The sequence below is a fragment of the Antechinus flavipes genome, chromosome 2 (genome assembly GCF_016432865.1).
Source record: "Antechinus flavipes isolate AdamAnt ecotype Samford, QLD, Australia chromosome 2, AdamAnt_v2, whole genome shotgun sequence".
Classification (NCBI taxonomy): Eukaryota; Metazoa; Chordata; class Mammalia; order Dasyuromorphia; family Dasyuridae; genus Antechinus; species Antechinus flavipes.
In genome coordinates, this window is record NC_067399.1 from 530119591 (window position 1) to 530128010 (window position 8420).

Sequence of the window (8420 nt, forward strand, 5' to 3'; positions counted from 1 at the left end):
AGGAATAGAAAGAAACTATCTGGTTCTTCATCTTTATAGAATATTTCAGGAATGGATGAATAAAAACCTTTCCCTTGGCCTACTCCTGGAAAAATGCTCACTATCAATCAGGTGTTGACAAGATTTAAATGGAGACCAGATGACCTTAAAAGCAGGAAAATAGATGGAAAGTCCAAGCAAAGGCAGGAACTGAAGATAGAAGGAGCAGTGAGGCTTCCTGGGATACAGGAACAGCAGGGAGCTAAGTTGGCATCTGAAGAGCTTTCTAGAATGACAGAACCTCAATATTGGGAAGGACTTCAGAGATCAGCTGGTCCCAGGCTCTTAACCTGGGGTGCATAACCTTAAAATATTAATATTTCAATAACAATATTTAATTGGTTTCATATATGTGTGTGTGTGTGTGTGTGTGTGTATGTATCATGTATTTAAGAACATTTCTCTGAGATGGGGTCCATTGCTTCACCAAACTACCAAAGAGATGCAGGACATATACACACACACATTAAAAAAGGTGAAAAACACCCACTTCTAAAACAGCCCCCTATACTTGAATAAAAATCTCATTGGGAAGGCAACATTCCCAACAAAGGGACATTATTCCATGCTTGAATGCTTCAAGTGGAGAGGAACTTTTTGACAAGGCGGTTAATCCTATTTCATGATAACTGTTAGAAAGTTTTTCCTTTTATCAAACCTAATTTTGCCTCTTTGGAAATTCTACCTACTAGTTCTGTCCTTTCTGATTTTTGAAAATAATTACACAATTTTTCCAAGTCTTTTTTTCCCCCAATATAAACATCTACTGTTCCTTCAGTCAGATGTGGAGCAAAAACTTGAGGCATTTCCCAAACTTGGCTACTCTATCCTGAATGTTCTCTAGATTACCCTTAGTAAGGAGCAGGAAGATGACTTTGAAGAATTATTCCTTTTTCTTTCAGCTTCAAGGTAAGTATTGTGGTCAGAATGATGTCTATCTACTATATTTCAAATATTTGTAGTCTAACAGTATGATATTATTTTAGGGGTTCAAGATAAAGTCACTTTCTCTGCTCTTTCTAAAGGGGAGGGCAACAATTATTATATTATTGGTCAGCTTAGCTCCCACCACCAAAAGACTGTTACACAGAGGATGATCATCAAGAGTAAGCAAATATTCTGTAAAGCAAAAATTGAAGAAGTTATCTAGTTTTGGGTAGACAAGAGAACATACCAGAGTAAATAGTATGGATTCTTTTATTCAGGAGTAAGGTGAAATCTTAGCTCAATCAAGAATAGAATAATATCACCAGATAATAGGGCATGTTGTCCTAGAAATAAGGGGGCTTTGCACCCCTATTTTTACCCTATCAAGATAACTCTATTCTCAGACATATTTCTATATTTGTAATCTGCGAGCAAGCAGTAGGTATCAAGGACTATCTTGGAGAATTAATTTTCCCACATATATGAAGTTCATTGAGTTTCCATTGGCTTTTCCAAAACATATGCTTTCTTTCTAATAGCTCTTTCCCTTTCTCCCTTCTTTCTCCAAAGTGTCTTAATCAAATATGAATCATAGAATTATGCTTCAGGATACCTGCTTGAGTTAGATGAGATATATTCAATCTCTGAAAATCAAGGTAAAGCTTCAGATGTGGTCAGAATAGGGAAGGATAGTAGGATCATTATCTCCCTTATTCTGTACCCTATTCTCTCCTTCCTCTAAAATTAATATTTGTGCTTTAAGGTTTGCAGGGTACTTTACTTATGTTACCTAACAATTCTGTAAAACAGTACTATTGTTATCTCCATTTTATAGATGGTTAGATTATGGGACTTGCCCAGGGTCACACGGCTATTACGTAGCTGAGCCAAGAAGTGAATTTAAATCTTTTTGATTCCACACTTAGCAAATAATATCATCTAAATATAGGCTAAAGTTACAATGTTCAGTCATTTTTCAGATTTGTCCGATTTTTTGGTGACCCAATTTGGAGTATTTTTTTTTTTTTTCAAAGATATGATGCCATTTTTTTTTTTTTTTGCAGCATTTTACAAGTAAGGAAACTTGTAAGGAAAATAGAGTTAAGTGATTTACCAAAGGTCACACAGCTATTAAGTGTCTTTCTGACTCTAGATCCAGCACTCTATCCACTGAATCACCCAACTGCTAAAGGTACGAAGAACATTTTAATTTCTCAGTTAAATGACACAAAGATCTTTAAACATATGGCCAATTTATCTTTCCATCAAATTATTTTGAATTTATATATAATTCACCAAACAATATTATGAATATCAATGTATGTTTAAGTAGCATTGCTGTTTTATCTTATCAATGAGGCTTTTTTAATACTTACTGACTGTGTAATCTTCTTGATGTTATAGACATAGTTTTCAAGAAATTTTTGGTTTTTTATTGATTAAAAACATTTCATTTTCTCTGTAAAATTCTTTTTTTCTTAACGATGAATTCTTCATGTATACTTTGGAAATCTACTTCAGTTTATTAGGCTTCATGCTATCAACTGCCAAGGCATTTATGCAAAGTAAACATAGCCATCTTTCTTCATTAAGAATAATTCTTGTAAATTCCAATGATAAATAAAATTGACCATATTTCCTAAATTTTAATTTTGTCTTTCTATATTTCTACCAATCTCTACTGCATTTTTGGTGCCAGTTTCAGTTGCTCAAGTAGATTATTTCCTTCAAACTGGTTAGGATTATTTATCATGATAGGACATTATTTTAGTTTTTTTAATGACTATGAAAATTTAAGACATATGTATATATGGAACTACTGAAGATTTTCAGTTATCTATGATCATTTTTGAATGACTTCTTACAGAGTCATTTGAAAAACACATTATTTTATTCTTTACCAAAATTAATAACATCTAAAACCATAATAACATTCTTGGGATATTCATAATTATCATTCTTCCTATAATTTTTGGGTTATTTTATACTGACCTTGCTGAATCAACTAAACTCATGGACTGAGCACCAGCTTTTAGCCTTATCCTTGAGCTTCCCTAAATAGGGATGAAGCATATTCACAACATATCTTGCACATGAAGCAAAAACTTACCTCCTGACTGGCGAGACTTACCTGAACTGATGCTAAGTGAAATGAGCAGAACCAGGAGATCATTATATATCTCAACAACGGTACTGTTTGAGGATGTATTCTGATAGAAGTGGATCTCTTCAATAAAGAGAGCTTTAATTGATCAAAGATGGACAGAAGCAGCTACACCCAAAGAAAGAACACTGGGAAATGAATATAAACTGCTTGCATTTTTGTTTTTCTTCCCGGGTTATTTATACCTTCTGAATTCAATTCTCCCTGTGCAACAAGAAAACTGTTCGGTTCTGCACACATATATTGTATCTAGGATATACTGTAACTTATTCAACATGTAAAGAACTCTTGCCATCTGGGGGAGAGGGAGTAGAGGGAGGGAGGGGGAAAATCGGAACAGAAGTGAATGCAAGGGATAATGCTGTAAAAAATTATCCTGGCATGGGTTCTATCAATAAAAAGTTATTAAAAACAAAACAAAACAAAAAAAAACCTTACCTCCTGATCTCTGAGTTCATAGGAACCCAGGGTTTCTTATATCTTCAGTTCCCTAAGACTTGGGATGTCTGGTGGAATTATGTGAATCCTCTTCAGGATGGGCCTTCTGATATTTCTTCCACCATTTTAAAATATCTAGTCCAAAGATATGTAGGGCCAGTCACTTAATTAGGAATTTCAGAAGTCCCATCACAGTCTTTCTTTGCTCTAGGGACCACATCTTTCTTAATACATGGCCCTTTGTGGAGGCATACCCATCCCTATTATCATTATGAGGGAGCACAAACCCTTATGTATAATAGCACCCATTTCCCATTATGCCATGGTATCTAATTTTTCTCTGTGGATAAAACTTTAGTATGGATATTGATCCTCACTCCACTCCTGCTCCCAATATAAAGGCAATAGCATCCCCAAGCTGTTCAGAAGAGAATGGGGATAGGGAATCTGACTTAATCAGGACAATCATAAAAATACTCCCATTATCAGACTTCCTTCAGATCCTAGACGAGAGGAAACTGTGGTACCTGAAGTCATTTGTGATATATAGGCAAAATCTAGAGTGTGAACCCACATTTGACTATTATATATATATAGTTAAATATATTTTTATATATGTTATATATACTATTATAGGAAGCACTTTGCCAAGTCTTGAAGTCAATCTACCAGAATTTTCAATGTGGCATAATGAGATCCCTTTGCTACCTTTATAATCCCAGCTCCAAATCTCTTATGGCATTTTGTGATGGATCTGTTGCCACTGGACAAACAGTGACCCTATTCTTATCTCATTACATCCAGAAACGTATCCATACATACCCAAAATGTAGACATTTCTGTTTTCTGTCCTGGCCATTCATCTCTTCTTGGTTTATATTCTCTTCCTTAGTGATCTCATCTGTAATGGGCTGAAACTGAACAGATGCACTGAGGTCCAAGCACTTAAGGCTAATTACCAATTGGACAATACTCTATTAGTATATGCTTGGAGAAAGAATGGCCCTGCCCACTACTCTATGCAAGTTTGATCTGTTGTATAGGAGATTGAGTGGATGATTTAGGGGGTGTAGTGAGAGAGCCAGAATCACTCTTGGCAGATTCATGTCGCGATTACTCTCACTTCATATCGCCATTCCGTTCACATCCACAAAGAATAAAGATCAAGGACTTTTGCTGATCCTGACTCTGGCTGATTCTAAAGTATCCAGGGTGCTAACATGGTCATCAAATCATCAGCTCCTGTGAATTTGTATATTTTATTTATATGATTATCAAATCTAAATATTCACTTCTAGTCTTCATGTTAAACTCCAGTATCATAACACCAACCTCTTCTTGGATCTTCCACCTGGATATACTCCATTAGCATTGCCAATCCAATATATTCAAAATGAAGCTCATCATCTTTCCCCTTTAGGGGAATTATTAGATAGTTAACCTATCTAATTCCCTTCTATTTACCACTTTTTGGGATTTCTCCTCATCATCTGGTAATTACATTGGAGCTGTTTGCACTGGACACTGCCCTGTTGGATTAAAAGGCCTATATTCTCCCCAACTGTAATCTCTTTCTGCTATCTGACTATTTTTAGGCTGATTGATCACATCAGAGTCCTGAACTTCTAAAGACTCTCTGGGTGTAACCTCAGTTGCTATCATGCTCCACCTGTCTTTTGATTGATACCTTGGAGCTGCACCCTGTCTCTCATTTCCCTGGGTTTCCCTATATTCAGAGGCCCAATAAAAGCCCTGGTGGCATTTTGGACATGGGGTTTGGGGTTTTATTCTCTCACTCTGTCTTCTCATTCTATCTCCATATCTACATTGGGCTCTCAAATGTCCAACTTTTCCACACTGAAAACATCTACGAGTTTCTCTAGAAGTCCCTTGCCAAGAGCTCTTGATGCCTGATTTTTATGGTCCATTGAATTGGTTCCCTTGCTTCCAATTGATCCCTTCTCTGACCTGTCTTCTACTCACCTGCCAAAATAGTTTTCTTAAGTCAAAAATCTGGCTATCTTACTTTCCTAATCAAAAGTCTTTATTAATATCCTAATTTTCTCTCAAGATATATCATAAATTCTTTAGCCTGGCATTTAAGTCTAATTTCAATTAATCTTTTTAGCTCTTCACTCTCTCAACCTTACCTCTCCCTTTCAAACAATCCAGCCAATCTAGATTACAGATTACTAATAGGTTGTTCCCTTTACTTGCCATTCTATCTTATACTTCATGCATTTCTATCTATTGCAGAAATGTCCTCCTTTCTTATTCATTCTTCTTGGTATTCTTGCTATAAGGCTCAGTTTGGATACTATCTTTTTATTAAGTTTTCGATGATCCTTCAAATTAAGGTTGTCTCTTTTCACAGATTACCTGGTGTTTAACTACTTGCACATTTGTTGTATCCTTCCAGGAGAGAGAAACTCTCTGTGGCCAGATAATTTTCTTTGGAGGAGTCTTTTTATTCCTACCACAGTCAGTAATTTACATAAAGGAAGTATCTGTAAAATAGAATTCCATTTGTATTTGTTTTTTGTCCATTGTTAGAATAGGATGATATCAAAGATAGAATTAGAACCCCATATTTTAGTTGCCTCCAATTCCAGTGTTATTTCCATTATATGGACAGATAGCCTTTACTTCAGGTTCATCTAATGTGTAAAAAAAAAAAAAAAAAAAAAAAAAAAAAAACCAGAGAAAGGCCACAGAACGATAGGTACCTACCCCCCACTGTGGATTTACAGAAAGATTAGAACAATTCAAGCACAGGGTGAACAAGCAGGATGGACTGTTCTATACAAGTGGTTTTCACAGCCTCGGGGCTTGGAATTAGAAGACTTCATTTAATTGTGTCAAAATATTTCTCTTTTTTCCAGAGTTAAGGTCCAGCAAACAAGCTTTGCTTATCACAATCTTTTGCACTAACCCTTGGGATGATCTCAGCCATACCAAATTTCCAGAATTGTTTTTTTTTTTTCAAAGCAGCATCAGTCAGTCTCTGCGCTTGGACAAGCACCTATAGTACCATGTTCTGGTCATTCAACCCTGCGATAAATCAAACTACCCCTCATTGTCAGGGCCACTTCATGGCCATAGGTATGGAGTCTATCTGCTGCCCTAACCCCAATAATGCTGTCACTTTCTCTTTCTCATGGACTTCATTAGAACAAAAGGGCTTTTTAACTTTTTCCATACATACCTTACCTGAGATTCTTCAAATTAATGCAAAATCTCTAAGATCATCCAGTTTTTCTGTTCTGCCTATACTCTTTTATTTTTTTCTTGCTTTCCCTTTTCTTAAAACCCTTCATCTCACTCTGTTGGAAGAAGCCAGCTGAATATGTCACCTATATCCCAAATAAATACCCTAAACAAATAGTATTGCTTGATCTGGAGATGGTTTGAGCCTGAATTCTTTCAGAAATAAAATTGTAACTCGTGTAACATCTTTGGCATAACCCCTACAGCTCTAAGTATTGAGATCTCCCCACACTAAAGAGGGTTCCCCCACTAGAAGCAGGATTCTCTCATATGTATCCTTGCTTGCAAGTCATTTTTCTTTCTTTGAAATTGAACTTTGGTTTGTGTCTTGATGCTCCCGTCTCCAGGCTGCTTTGTTGGACTCTGGCCACCCATCAATTTGAGGCTGGTTCCAGTCTGGGCCACAGTTGTCAAATCCATTTCCTTAGAGTTCTGATTATATGACTTTCTCCACAATCATCTCCAGGTGTTCCTTATCACCTTTGGAATCAAATATCATCAAATATAATGAGGCAGCAAGATAGCAGTTGTAGATAATGAGCTGGGACCGGAGTCAAGAAGACCGGTGGGTTCACATATCACTTAAGATATTTCTTAGTGTGTGGGCAAGTCACTTAACCTCAGCTTTCTCAACTTAAAATTAACCAACTTTACAAATAATGTTCTTCAGGTGTTGTGAGGATCAAATGAGATAATATTTGTAAATTGCTTTTAGTATTGTGTTATATAAATGCTTTTTTCCTCTCCTCTTCTCCCATATGAAATACCCTATTTGGTATTCAAAGCTCTTCATAATATGCCTATCTTTTCAGTTTTTTTACACTTTACTCCCTGCTGTGTACTCTGCACACCTAACTTCATCACTATTTCTTAATTCCAGACATTTTCACTAGCTGTCCCCAATACCTGGAATGCCTTAAGTCCCAGATAAAATCTTACCTTTTACAGGAAGCTTTTCCTCAATTCCCTTAATGCCAGTACCTTTCCTCTTTTGATTATTCCCTATTTATCCTGTATACAATTGTTTTGTATGTAATTATTTGCATATTTTCTTCCCCATTAGATTATGAGCTCTTAGAAAGTAGTCTTTTCTTTTTTTTTTTTCCAGAGAAAGTGGTGAGGATTTATTATACAGGTGTGCTACACAAAGCCACAAAGACAACAATCAGCCCAGAATGAAAAGAGTCCCATGGAACAAAATTAAAAGGCAGGGAGGTGGAATCTGCATTAAAAGATGGTATAACCTTTTGTCAGGCAGATGTCAAATGGTGGTAAGAGTCCTTTATCAGATGGTAGAGTTAGCAGAATTCTTCATGAGGTGATCCATATCTCCTGAAGGTTTCTGCCTTCCTGCCTTTGTGTCACCAAAAGTCATTTCATCTCTGCTCCTGTGGCCTCTGTGGTCAGCAGTCTGTTTACTTGGACTTATCTCACCTTTCTCCTCTTATGTTTCAGCCTACAAAATTGGCTTTCAAAGTGCACTGGACATAGACAAAATGATGCTAAGAAGATTCAGTGACTGTTTAAAATTTATATATTTTTTATTTCGCCCCCCAGTTAGCACAGTAGGTGCTTAATAAATTCT